Genomic DNA, 14040 nt, shown 5'->3' on the forward strand with positions numbered 1-14040 from the left:
TCAGTTTTCCTACTTCATAATCACAACTATAAGATGGAAACTTATTGTGCTTTTGTCTTTCACATCTTGTATTTAAGAAGGAGTCTTACTTAGATGCCTTGACATAATGGAGATGCAGCCATTAGACTAATGTTGAAAGACAATATTATTTTTAGAGAACAGAGGAAGACCGTTTATGCTCTTCAAATACCAACATATGGAGATTTCCTCCCTGTTCTAGAAAAAGACACGATTGCTTAGTTTGTAATGGAGTTTTGTGTGGTTGGGAATAGGTGAACATATCATTTAGTTTCTAGTTATCAGTATACATTTTAAAGAGGTTATGGTAAGCAAATTAATCTGTTCAGTATTAACGCTAATGTCAATGATAAAACAGAATATTTGATAAAATAGAGGCTTGCATTTTACAGATTATGAGTTCATTACATGCCTTTTGTGAGATCTGAGACAAATTAGCATCTCATAGGATCAATTTCCTTGTAGGCAAATTAGCAAATGAATTTTTCAGGAAGATGAGATATATTTGCAACATAGGATGCACCGAATATGTATTATATTGCATATTCTGCCAAAATGATGATTTTCTAAAAATTTCCAATATGACTTTAACAATGTTTTCTAGTAATATCTACTGCAAACAAACATTTTTGTTATAAGTGAAATAAGCCAATTATGATTATCTCAGGGTCAAAAAAACCAAAAAGGGGCACATGGAGTAGTCAGGTACTTAATTTTCTTTTTTAAAAGACATGTATTGAGATAAAACACATTCAATATCAAGTAAATTTTGGGGTTAATGGATTTTGTATTAATCTTTGTTACACTAATGAACTAATCATAATTCATTTGGGGCCACATGAAGTAAAATAGGATATGAAAAGAAAAATGAAAAAAACATGAAAACCTTTAAACCTAATAGTTATCAAAGAAATGCAGAGTGAAACACTGTCATATAATTTTCCAAACAAATTAATAACATCAAAAACTTACATTGCTAATAAGGATATACTCTCATAACTTGCCGGAGGAGATATAAATTATAGCAATCTCTTGGAAAAAATAAGTCATAAGCCTTAAATGTTCTATACCTATTTACCTGGTATTTTTTCTCTTAATGGTTTATACTGAGGAAATCATGATAAGTAGAGAAAATCTAACAGCATTATTGATGATAGTGGGGGAAAAAACAAATAATAAAAAAGGGAGCTTTGTAAATAAACTTTAATTAAATATTAATTAGTGCCCTGAATATTTTCCGATTGTCCTCCCAGAACCACTGGATCTCAGTTTCTTTCCCCTTTGGTTTCTGCCTCAGAAGTTATCTATACGGATGACTTAGGTTCTGTTCCATTTGGCTGCCAGTTAGTTTCAGCTAAAGTGAATCTCCTGGATGACTGAAGAGAGGGAGAAAAGAGGTTTTGGGAATATCTATTCTTCCATCCCTATCTACCCCTGTGGAGTTACCCCAGGTTGCCACAACTCCTAGCTGAAGGTCACATTGGATTCACACAACCATCACTGCTCTCTGCCCTTGACCTGCAAGCATAGCCACTAAGCCCTGGGTTACTGTCCCTTATGAACTCCTGTCCATTGTCCATATATTTGTAAATAGTTTTTCATTAAAATGTTATCAAATTATTCTAAGTCAACATCGGTTTCCTATTAGGATTAAAAATAAAAATGTTTACAAAAGACAATTCTTCAAAAATGTTTAAACTATATTTTTAAGTGATCAAGGAGTCCAGATGTTTATGTCACACTAACAAAACTGTTTGAAATGCATCTAAAATTGTAAGAAAATAATACAAATGTTAAAATTCTTGGATTTGCTTAGCAGCCTTCCAGGTGACCTTTGTTCTTTCTTCTTGAGTATTCCCTAACACTCTACAATGAACATGTATTGCATACATATACATATATATACGTATGTGTGTGAGTGTATATATACGTACACATATACATACATATATATGTGTGTACATATGTATGTATATACACACATATTACTTTTTGAATGAAAAAGAAACCCTTCTTTAAAATGCTCAGTGCCTTGAGAGGAGGTATAAATATGTAAAACTTTAGTTATTTCAAAAATCCTTTATCTCATATTATTACCATTTTCTCTTTCTTCTTTTTACATTTTCATCTTTTCTCCTTAATTTAGCATATATGATTGTCTCCTTCTTCCCATCTCATCTCATGTTCTCATCTCTCTTTACTTCTCTTCTACTTTCTTTTCTTTCCCTTTCTTCTTCCCAATTTTCTGTTATCAATTTCTTCTCTTTTAAGATCACATCTTAACATTTCTTCCTCTTCACACTATTTTGCCAAAAAACTGTGTATTGTGTTTTTGGAATTTATGAAAAAAAATGCTACCAGCTCTTAATATTTTCAAAATGGCTTTACTATTTCCTATATTTTTTTCTTACAATATTTCTTTGTTTAAAATAGAATTGACTTTTTCCCCCATGCCTAAATGAATGGCCTTTTTATTTAGAAGTAAAAAATTTCTCAACTGCCCTGTACTCATGTATTTAGTTTATATGTAATTAGGTTTATTTTTTGCCATTGATATTTGATAATAAAGAGAAATCATTAATATATAACACTCATTGGTGCCTCTGGCTGTATCTATTCATTTATTCATTTGTCAATTAGCCATGTTAATAAACCACTTGTCATTTATTTAAAAAACAGCCAACAAGATGATCTGCTAGAGGTATAAAAGTAAAAATTTAACAGGATTTATTCTTTAAAAACTGTCCTCCTTGTAGTTAGCAAATATCAGGTGACACTGGCTTCCTCTAAATACAAAACAAATGGTTTTATCCACAATTAAGTGCATTTTTATGACTATTCTTAGATTATAGATGCTGAATCTTTGATTAAGGTATATAGAGTTTAAGCATACACATTTTAATTTTTATAACAATATTTGGTATAGCTGCCTTGAAAATATCCTATTTGAATATCTGGAATTTCTTACATTTTAGTGATAGAAGAAACCTCTGAGAACATCTAATTTCCCAAATTTGTATTGTAGAGGATGGCACTTATTTACAAGAGATGTGGTTTGATGTGCCTGCAATCACACACAGAATTCAAAGGACAGTGCAGGAAACATAAAGTTAGATGGTTCTAATTTCCTCTGATAGAAGTGGACACAATTTCAAGGAAGCAAGTCAGTAGAAAGGCAAAGAATGTGAATGTACAAAGATGAAGGGATGAAAATATTCAAACTTGCAAGATAAAAGTTGTTCCATGTGGCTGGAAAGAATCATTTAAGTTACAAGCAAAGATATATGTATGGGTGATAGGGGCAAGCTGGAGCCAGGTCATAAGTGTCTTATGTTTCATTCTAAGGAGTTTAGATTTAACAAAGTATCAATGATAGGGGCGCCTTGGTGGCTCAATCTGTTAAGCATCCAACTTCGGCTCAGGTCACCATCTCATGGTTCCTGGGTTCAAGCCCTGCATCAGGCTCTGTGCTGACAGCTCAGAGCCTAAAGCCTGTTTCAGATTCTGTGTCTCCCTCTTTCTCTCTGCCTCTCCCCCATTCATGCTCTGTTTCCCTCTGTCTCAAAAATAAACATTAAAAAAAAATTAAAGTATCAATGATAAACCACTGACAATTAAAAAAAAAAGAAATTTGTATTCTGGCCATGGAGTCACTGAACTAAAAGTAGAAAAAGCCTCTTGCCAGGGGGAAAAAAAAAAAAAAAAGAAAGGAAAAGAGAAAAACTGGATAAAATAAATAACACTTTTCAAGCATCTGACAATAGTCAGGATAGGACTCTGATCCCTAGAAGAAGGGAAATTAGTGAGATTAATGTAATCGCCCTGGCTTTCTGGCTGGAATCTTTTTCTGAATCTCAGTGCAATGAAGAACAATCCAAGAAGAGTACAGTGGTATCTCAGAGTCATACTAAAGACAGAGACTGGAGTTCAGAAAGGTTGAAGCTTTGGGAATGTTGAGAAGATGGGCAAATACAATGGATAGGAAGAGGCAAATGGGGACAAAACAAAACAAACAAAACAAAACAGAAATCTTAATAGGGCTGTGGAGGATCATCTGAAGTCCACTGCAGAAAACACCTAGCTGGGCAGACGTAGGAGGATGCTTTGTGAGCTTGGGAGAAGCCAGAGCTCAAAAAGTGCGGGGATATGATAAAAGTTCCAATCAGGCAACACACTAGAATGTTCTCCTAGGAGACAGCCCACAAGAGTCATGCCTTAGTAGTAGAGCAGCACTAGCCGCATAGCAGAGGTCAACCAAACCCACACTAAAAAAGATATTTTTCAGAGCCTTGAAATGATTACGCTGAGCTGCAAATAGCTTAAACATATGCCAGAACAAAGTCCAACAGTTTCCAAAAGAACAAAATCCAAAGCACTGTAAATATCATAATGGTCAGAATCCAATAAAACACTACTGGCTTTGTGAGGAAGCTAGAAAATGTGATGCATACCTGGGAAAAAAGCTAGTAAATAGAAACAGACTCAGAAATGACAGGGAGGGAACCTTCTGACAAATACAGTAAACCAGCTATTACATATATGATTTTGAAAATCAAGCAAAGGTTGAATACAATGTGAATATAAATAGAATATTTTCAAAGGAACTTTATGAACTTAAAATATCTGCAATAAAAACTTCACTGGAAAATACTGAAAGTAAATTAGACACTACAAAAAAATCGGCATGCAATAAAACATATGATGAAATAATGGTCAAATCCAAATAAGATGAAAAGTATAAAATAGCTCAACAAGCCTCAAGCAGGATGTATCCCAATAGAAAAGGTTATTTAAAAAACAAAAGAACCTTACATCATCAAAATTAGAAGGACATATTACATCCACACATTACATACATGGTAGCAAAGCCAAGAATTAATGCAAATGTCTCACCAGGGGGAAAAAAATAGAGCAGTCTTTAAAATGATGATGGAAGAATTCCAGAGAAGGTGGCAGAATAGGACAACCCCAAGCACATCTTGTCCCAGGGATACAACTAGGTAACACTCACATCAGTGTAAATAACCCAGAAAATGCCAAGAAGACTAGCAGAACACAGTCCACAACTAAGGGGACTCTGGCACTGTCTGCGGGAGGGAGGGATGCTGCCATGGCACAGAGGGGAGTGAAGCAGACTGTCACATTGGGGAGCCCACATGGGGAAAACAAATCCTCATGACATTTGGCTTTAAAAACCAGAGGGGCTGAACTTCACGAGTTTTATTTATTTATTTATTTATTTTTTAATTTTTTTTTCAACGTTTTTTATTTATTTTTGGGACAGAGAGAGATAGAGCATGAACGGGGGAGGGCCAGAGAGAGAGAGAGGGAGACACAGAATCGGAAACAGGCTCCAGGCTCCGAGCCATCAGCCCAGAGCCCGACGCGGGGCTCGAACTCACGAACCGCGAGATCGTGACCTGGCTGAAGTCGGACGCCCAACCGACTGCGCCACCCAGGCGCCCTGAACTTCACGAGTTTTTACAACCAATAGTACTCAAAACGTAAAATTTGAAAACTGAATGCACTCAGGGATCGCCTGGGTGGCTCAGTTGGTTAAACTTTGGACTCATGTTTTAGGCTCAGGTCATGATCTCATGGTTCTTGAGTTCAAGCCCCACCTCAGCCTTCACACTGACAGCGGGAAGCCTGCTTGGGATTCTCTCTCTGCCCCTCCTCTGCTCATGTGCTCGCTCTCTCTCTCAGTAAATAAACTTAAAAAAAAATTTTAAAAAAAATGAGTGGACTCAGCTCTGGGAGAACGCTGAGAGCAAGAGGAAACTGAGTCCCCACCCTTAAAGAGACAGCACAAGAAACAGTCCACAGAGACACAGCATAGAGGCAGCATACAGAAGGGAGATTTCTTCACTAATCAATCTCATGAGTGTGCTGGAGTGGCAGGGATCCTTGAGAGACTTCAGAAACAAAGAAGCTGATGGGCACCATTTCCTGCCCCCACCTCCCACCATAAACACATGACCACTTACAGGAACCAGCAGGGTCCAGACACTCGCTATTTGTTAACACTGTACATCCTGCACACCTCTGTACCCTGCACTTCGGATCTGCCCCCTACAGCCAGGCTGGCCTTAGTCCTAGAAAATGCAGATCCCCTCCCCCAGAGGATAAACACAACCTTACTAACACCACCACCCCTCCCCCATGCACTTTGTGGATCCTTGCCCGTGGCAGAGCCAGCCCTCCAACATGCTCTTGGCCAGAACCCATCCAAAAGGTGCCACAAGTCTGGCAGTGTGCAAGGAGCCCTGACAAGGGCCAACAGATCTCCAAAGTAACTCCAGTCCCAGGAACAGGGGAAGATAACCACATACACTACTCCAGCTGTGACCCCAGTAGTGGGCAGGAGACAGAGTGCTGGTCTGACTGAAGGCCCCACCCACCAAGAAAAAGCTTCTCAGGGGACAAACAGGTAAAGCATTCTGCAGTCAGGTTTGACTGTATCTGTGGTAAACACCTGGTCTGACACAATTCAAGCCCAAGGCAGCCCAAGACTGCCCTGCTAACACAAAAGGACCAAGCATTGCCTACAAAAGACAAAGAGAGGCATTGCAGAGGACTGGACTGGTGGAAAAAGTGGCAAGGCACACACAGCACATGTAGGAATCACCCCCGAAGTGCCGGTTCTGCGGAAGAGGGGACACTGCACTGAAGGGCGCTACAGGGCCTCGTCTTTGTAAGGCACTACTTTCAAGAGCATGAGACGTAGCTGACTTTTCTAACACACAGAAACAGACGCAAAGATTTAGACAAAATGGGAAGAGAGAGTATGTCTGAAATGAAAGAATAGGAAAAAAATTACAGCAGGAGACCTCAGTGAGACAGACCCAAATAATACACTTAATAGAGAATTTAAATTAGTGATCATAAAGAGATCTACTGGACCTGAGTAAAGAATGGAGGACATCACTGAGACACTTAAGAAAGAGCAAACACAGAACAAAGAACACAATCAGATATGAAGAACTTAATAAGTGATATTAAAAATACACTAGACGGAATAAATAGTAGACTAGAGGAAGGAGAAGAATGGATCAGTGACCTGGAAGACAGAGTAACTGAAAGCAATCAGCCTAAGCAGGTGGAGGAAAAAAAAAAGTTATGCAAAATGAGAAGAGACTTAACATCAAGCGTAATAGCATTCACATTATTGGGATAAGAGAAGAAGAGAGAGAAAAGGGTGTAGAAAATATATCTGAAGAAATAATAGCTGAAAACTTCCCAACTCTAGGGAAGGATCCGGGAGGCACAGAGAGCCCCCAACAAAATCAACCCAAAGAAGTCCAACCAAGATACACAGTAATTGAAAAGGCAAAAATAGTGATAGAATATTAAAAGCAGCAAGAGAAAAGAAAATAGTTATATACAGAGGAAACCCCATAAAGCTGTCAGGTGATTTTTCAGGTCAGAAAGGAGTGACATGATATATTCAAAATGCTAAAAGGAAAAAAATCTGCAAAAAGAATGCTCAATCCAGGAAGGCTATCATTAAGACTAGAAGGAGACAGGGGTACCTGGGTGGCTTAGTCGGTTAAGTGTCTGACTTTGGCTCAGGTCATGGTCTCACAGTTCATGGGTTTGAGCCCTGCGTGGGGCTCTGTGCTGACAGCTCAGAGCCTGGAGCCTGTTTCAGATTCTGTGTCTCCATCTTTTCTCTGCCCCTGCTAAACTCTCATTCTGCCTGCCTGCCTCCCTGTCTCCCTCCCTCCCTCCCTCTCTCTCTCTCTCTCAAAATAAATAAACATTAAAAAATAAAAAGACTAGAAGGAGACAGAAAAGGGTTTCCAGGAGCTGGCTATTTGAAAAGATTAATAAAATTGATAATCCTATAGCAGGACTCATCAAAAATATTAAATAATTAAATAATTGAGAAAAAGAAAGAGACAGAGAGGACTCAAAGAAAATAAGAAGTGAAAGAGGAGAAATGACAACTAACACCAGAGAAATAAAAAGGATTATAAAGGAATATGAAAGGTTATATGCCAACTAATTGGACAACCTAGAAGAAATGGATAAATTCCTAGAAACATATAACCTCCCCAAACTGTATCATGAAGAAATAGAAAATTTGAACAGACTGAGTAGAAGCAATGAAATTTAATCAGTAGTCAAAAAACCTAAAACAAAAATAAGTCCAGGACCAAACAGCTTCACAGGTGAATTCTACCAAACACTTAAAGAACAGATAATAACTATTCCTCTCAAAATACGCTATAAAGCAGAAGAGAAAGGAAAGCTACCAAATTCTATGAGGCCAGCATTACACTGATGCCAAAACTAGATACAGACATTATGAAAAAAGAATTATAGGCCAGTATCTCTGATAAACATAGATGTAAAACTCCTCAGCAAAATACTAGCCAACTGGATCCTACATTAACAACAACAACAAAATCATTCACCAGAACCAAATGGGTTTTATTCCTGGGATGCATGCGTAGTTCAACATTCACAATCCACTCAACATGAATCATCACATCACTAAGATAAAGGATAAAAACCATATGATCATTTCAATAGATGTAGAAAAAACATTTGAAAGGGTACAACATGATGAAACCCTCAACAAACTAGGTTTAGAAGGAACATAACTGACCATAATAAGGGCCATATATGAAAAAGCCACAGATAACAATATACTCCATGGTGAAAAACTGAGAGCATTTCCCCTAAGGTGAGAAAAAACACAGGGACATCTCACTTTTATTAAACATGATAGTGGAAGTCCAAGCCACAGCAATCAGACAACAAAAAGAAATGAAAAACATCCAATTGGTGAGTAAGAAGTATAAAATGTTTACTATTTGCAGATGATATGATAGTATATATAGAAAACTCTAAAGAATCCACCAAAAAACTAATGGAATAGATGAATTTGGTAAGGTTGCAGGATACAAAATCAGTATATAGAAATTTGTTGCATTTCTATTCACTAATAATAAAGCAGCAAAGAGAATTTAAACAATCCCATTTACATTTGCACCAAAAATAAGAAAATACCTAGGAATAAAATGAACCAAGGAAGTGAAACATCTGTACTCTGAAAACCATAAAACATTGATGAAAGAAGTTGAAGAGGACACAAAGAAATGGAAACATATTCCATGATCATGTACTGAAAGAACAAATACTGTTAAAATGCCCATACTGCCCAAAGGATCTATAGATTTAATGAAATATCTACCAAAATATGAACAGCATTTTCCAAAGAAATAGAATAATCCTAAAATTTGTATGAAACCACAAAAGACCCCTAACAGTCAAAGCAATCTTGAAAAAGCAAAAGTTGGAGGTATCATGATTTCAGACCTCAAGTTATAGTACAAGCTGTAGTGGTAGTAGCAGTAGTAGTAATAATAATATAGAGTATTTTATATACACACACACACACCATATATATATATTTTTATATATTATATATTTATATATATATTTATATATATATACACACACATATATATATAGTATATACATACTGTATATAATATACACATACTGTATAATAATTACATACTGGAATATAGTATATGTTCTGTTCCATTGATCTATGTGTCTATTTTGTGCCAGTACTATATGTATATATGTATATATATGTAAATATATGCACACTATATATGCATTATATACACAGTACTATATGTGATATTATTACTACATATATACTATATATACTATGTACTATATATATGTATACTATATATGCAGTACTATATATTATTATGTATATACTGTAATATACATTACTGTATTACTATACTATATATAGTTATATACTATACTGTAATACATATTACTACCTATATATGATGTATATATGGTACTATATATAATATATATAGTACTAGTATATATGCTAGTATAGTATAGTATAATATACATAGTACTGTATATACTGTAATACATATTACTATACTATATATGTAGTATCGACTATATAGTATAATTATGATATATATATGTAGTTTATATATATAGTATATATATATATAGTATATATATACTATATATACTATGTATATTATACAGAGTACTGTATGTACATAGTATATATGTAGTAATTATATAACATATATATAGCACTGTGTATATATAATATAGTATATATAATACATACATAATGTAGTGTGTACATATATACATATAGTACTAGCACAGAATAGACACACAGAATAGAAAGACCAGAAGTAAACTGACAATTATAGGGTCAATTAATCTTCAATGAAAGAGGCAAGAAAGTGCACTGGGGTAAAGACAGTCTCTTCAACAAATGATGTTGGGAAAACTGGACAGCTGCATGCAAAAGAATGAATCTGGACCATTTTTTTTTACACCATACACAAAAATAAACACAAAATAAGGACCTAAATGTAAGACATGAAATCATAAAAATCCTGGAATAGAGCACAGGCAGCAGTAATTTTTCTTACATCAGCTGTAGCAATAATCTTCTAGATAGTTCTCCTGAGGCAAGGGAAATAAAAGCAAAAATGAACTATTGGGACTACATCAAAATGAAAAGCTTCTGCACAGTGAAGGAAATAATGAACAAAACTAAAAGATATCCTAAAGAATAGGATATTTTTGAAACAACATATCCAATAAAGGGTTAGCATCCAAAATATATAAATAATTGATACAACTCAACACCCCTAAAACAAATAATCAACTTAAAAACTGGACAGAAGACATGAACAAACATTTCTCCAAAGATATACAGATGGCCAACAGACATATGAAAAGATGCTCAATATCACTCATTATCAGGGAAATGCAAATCAAAACCACAATGAAGTATCACTTCACTCTTATCAGAATGGTTAAAATCAACACCACAGGAAACAACAATGTTGGCAATAAAGAGAGAAAATGGAATCCTCGTGCACTATCAGTGGGAATCCAAACTGGCACAGCCACTGTGAAAAGTAGTATGGAAGCTCCTTAAAAAGTTAAAAATATAAGTACCATACAATCCAGTAATCACACTACTGGATATTTACCCAAAGAATACAAAAACACTAACTCGAAAGGCAATATGTACCCCTATGTTTATTGCAGCATCACTTATAATAGCCAAATTATGGAAGCAGCCCAAGTGTTCACTGATAGTTGAATGGATAAAGAAGATGTGAGATACACACACACACACACACACACACACACACACACACAGGAATATTGTTCAGCCATAAAAAAGAATACAATCTTGCCATTTGCAACGACATGGGTGTATCTATAGAGTATAATGCGAAGTGAAACAAATCAGAGAAAGACTAATACCATATGATTTCACTCATATATGGAGTTTAAGAAAGAAAACAAATGAATGAAAGGGAAAAAAAAAGAGAAACCAAAAATCAGAGTCTAACTACAGACCAGTTTACTCTGGTAAACATGGCTACCAGAGGTGGGGGGTGGGGGATGGGTGAAATAAGTGAAGGAGATGAACAATACACTTATGATGAACACTGAGTAATGTATAGAACTGTTGAATCGCAGGGCGCCTGGGTGGCTGAGTTGGTTAAGCGTCCAACTTCAGCTGAGGTCGTGGTCTCACAGTTCATGGATTTGAGCCCTGCATTGGGCTCTGTGCTAGCAGCTCAGAGTTTGGAGCCTGCTTTAGATTTTGTCTCCTTCTCTCTGTGCCCCTTCCCTGCTCTCTCTCTTAAAAATAAACACACATTAAAAAAATAAAAAAGAATTGTTGAATCACTATAACACTGTATATTAAGTGTACTGGAATTAAAGTTAATTAATTAATTAAATGATGCTGAAAAAGAAAACATAATTCTTAACCTGGATAATGATATTAGAAAATAGCTTTCAAAAGTGAAGCCAAAATAAGGAATGGAGAAGAAGAGCTGAGAATGTTTTGTTATGAGACCTGAACTTCTACGTAAGACATAAATCAAAGAATAATTTAGAACACTAATTAGAAAATATTTTGAGCCACAGAAAAACACCTGACAATGTGACAAGAAATTTTTGGCTCTAAATTCTTGCTTTCTAAAGAAGGAAATCAATTATCTAAGCTTCTGCCTTAAGTAGGTAGAAAAAGAAGAGCAAATTACATTGAAGGGGGGAATAAAAAGTGGAAATAAATGATAAAGTAAATGGACCAGCAGTAGAGAAAATATACAGAAATAAATATGGTTTTAAAGATCAATAAAATTGATAAAGTTCTGTACGGTCACCAAAGAAAATGTACATTCTCATCATTTTCATTAACAAAATACATAATGTTAATAACAGATCCTACACACATTAGAATGATAGTAATAGAATATTATAAGTAATCTTAAGGCAGTAAACTTCATATTTTAGATGAAATGGGTCTAAACAGGCAGGGCAAGTACAATATAAAAATATCTCATTATCTACTAAAAAAAATTCTTCCCACAAAGAAAATTCCAGTTACCTTCACTGGTGCATTCTGTGCAATATTCAATACATTTATACCAAGCTTACACAAAATCTCAGAAAATATAAGGCCAGCATTCCAAATTCCAAATCCAGCATAAACATTATAAGGACAAATAATAATAAAAACAAGGAAGGAAGAAAGGGAGGGAGGAGGGAGGAAGACCTTTTTAATGAATATAGATGCAAAATTTGCTAACTAAATACCAGCAAGTAAAATCTACCAGTTTGTAAAAGAATATTATGAATACATTGGGGTACCTGAAGAATCCATGATTGCTATAATATTCAATAATCAATCAATGTAATTCGCCTTATTTTACTGTTAATGCTGAGGATTAGAAGAAAAAATTTGATAAATATGAAAACCAGTAACAATAAATTAAAAATAGAAAGAATAGAAATTTCTTCATAAGATGAATTGGAATCTACAAAAATCCTACAACTGACATCATCCTTAATATTCAAAGACTGATTGCTTTCCCCCAATATTGGGGAAGAATGTCCACTCTCACCCCTCTATGCATCACTGTATTATTTAGCCAATGAAATGAGGGAAGAAAAGAAATATAAGTAGAAAACTATCTTTCGTTGCCGAAGATATATCTGTAAACAAACCAAACAAAAATATGGAATTGAGACACTTTCACAAAACTTTTAGCAATGAGTGAATTTTTCATGGTTACAGTTATAATACACAAAAATCAACTATTTTATGAAATAAAATGCAATGCAAAATTTGAAAGTAGTTCAAAACATTTAAAGTAACAAGAAATCTGACAATATCCAATAGTAAATCTAATAAAAATGTGAAAGTCCCCTAAAATGGAAAAAAACAATCATTGCTGGGAGATCTTAAAGGCTCAGTGGATATACATACATACTTATGAATTAGAGGGCTCACTATGTGAAATCTCTCCAATAAATTTATAGATTTAATGTATCAATAAAAATTCCAACAAGTTGCTGATGTTCAAATTCCAACAAGTTGCTGATGTTCTTTTCATGGTTTGTCAACTTGTTTTTTGATTTTTTATTTTTTACATTGTCTATTTGCCATAGTCTCAAATTCACTAATTGTTTCTTCTACAGTATCTACTATGCTACTAATCCCACCTACTATTTTTTTCATTTTAGATCTTATAGTTTTTATGAATATCAGATTTTACTGTTTTTAATCTTTAAAATTCTAATTTGTGTCTTATTTTTAAATTTCATTCATATATCCCCTTAAGATCTTCATGCCTATTTTTTTTCACCTTAATAAACACAAGCGATAGAATTATATTCTCTATTTTAATGTTATTTTCAATCCATTATGTCATTTGTATTATTTCTAGGTTATTTTTATTGACTGGATTTTTTACTCATCGTGGGTAATATTTTCCTGATATTTCCAATAATTTCATATTTTATTTTATTTACTATATTTATTTATATATTATATTTTATTTACTATGCCTGGGCATAGTAAACGTCATCTCATTGGGTCCTAGATAACTTTGAATTCTTTTAAATATTCTTAAGCAGAGTAGGACCATGATCAGATTTGCATTTTGAAGATGTAAATGTTAATTCCAAGAATAG

The 14040-nt window shown here is 34.7% G+C and overlaps 1 protein-coding gene and 1 long non-coding RNA gene across 3 annotated transcripts in view; one reads left to right on the top strand and one right to left on the bottom strand.

The window, feature by feature from the left end:
* Positions 1 to 14040, top strand: part of DPP10 (dipeptidyl peptidase like 10) — a 653109-nt gene that overhangs the window by 589543 nt on the left and 49526 nt on the right. The window lies entirely within an intron of this gene.
* Positions 1 to 14040, bottom strand: part of LOC125173974 (uncharacterized) — a 68165-nt gene that overhangs the window by 496 nt on the left and 53629 nt on the right. The window lies entirely within an intron of this gene.

This window comes from Prionailurus viverrinus, chromosome C1 (genome assembly GCF_022837055.1).
Source record: "Prionailurus viverrinus isolate Anna chromosome C1, UM_Priviv_1.0, whole genome shotgun sequence".
Classification (NCBI taxonomy): Eukaryota; Metazoa; Chordata; class Mammalia; order Carnivora; family Felidae; genus Prionailurus; species Prionailurus viverrinus.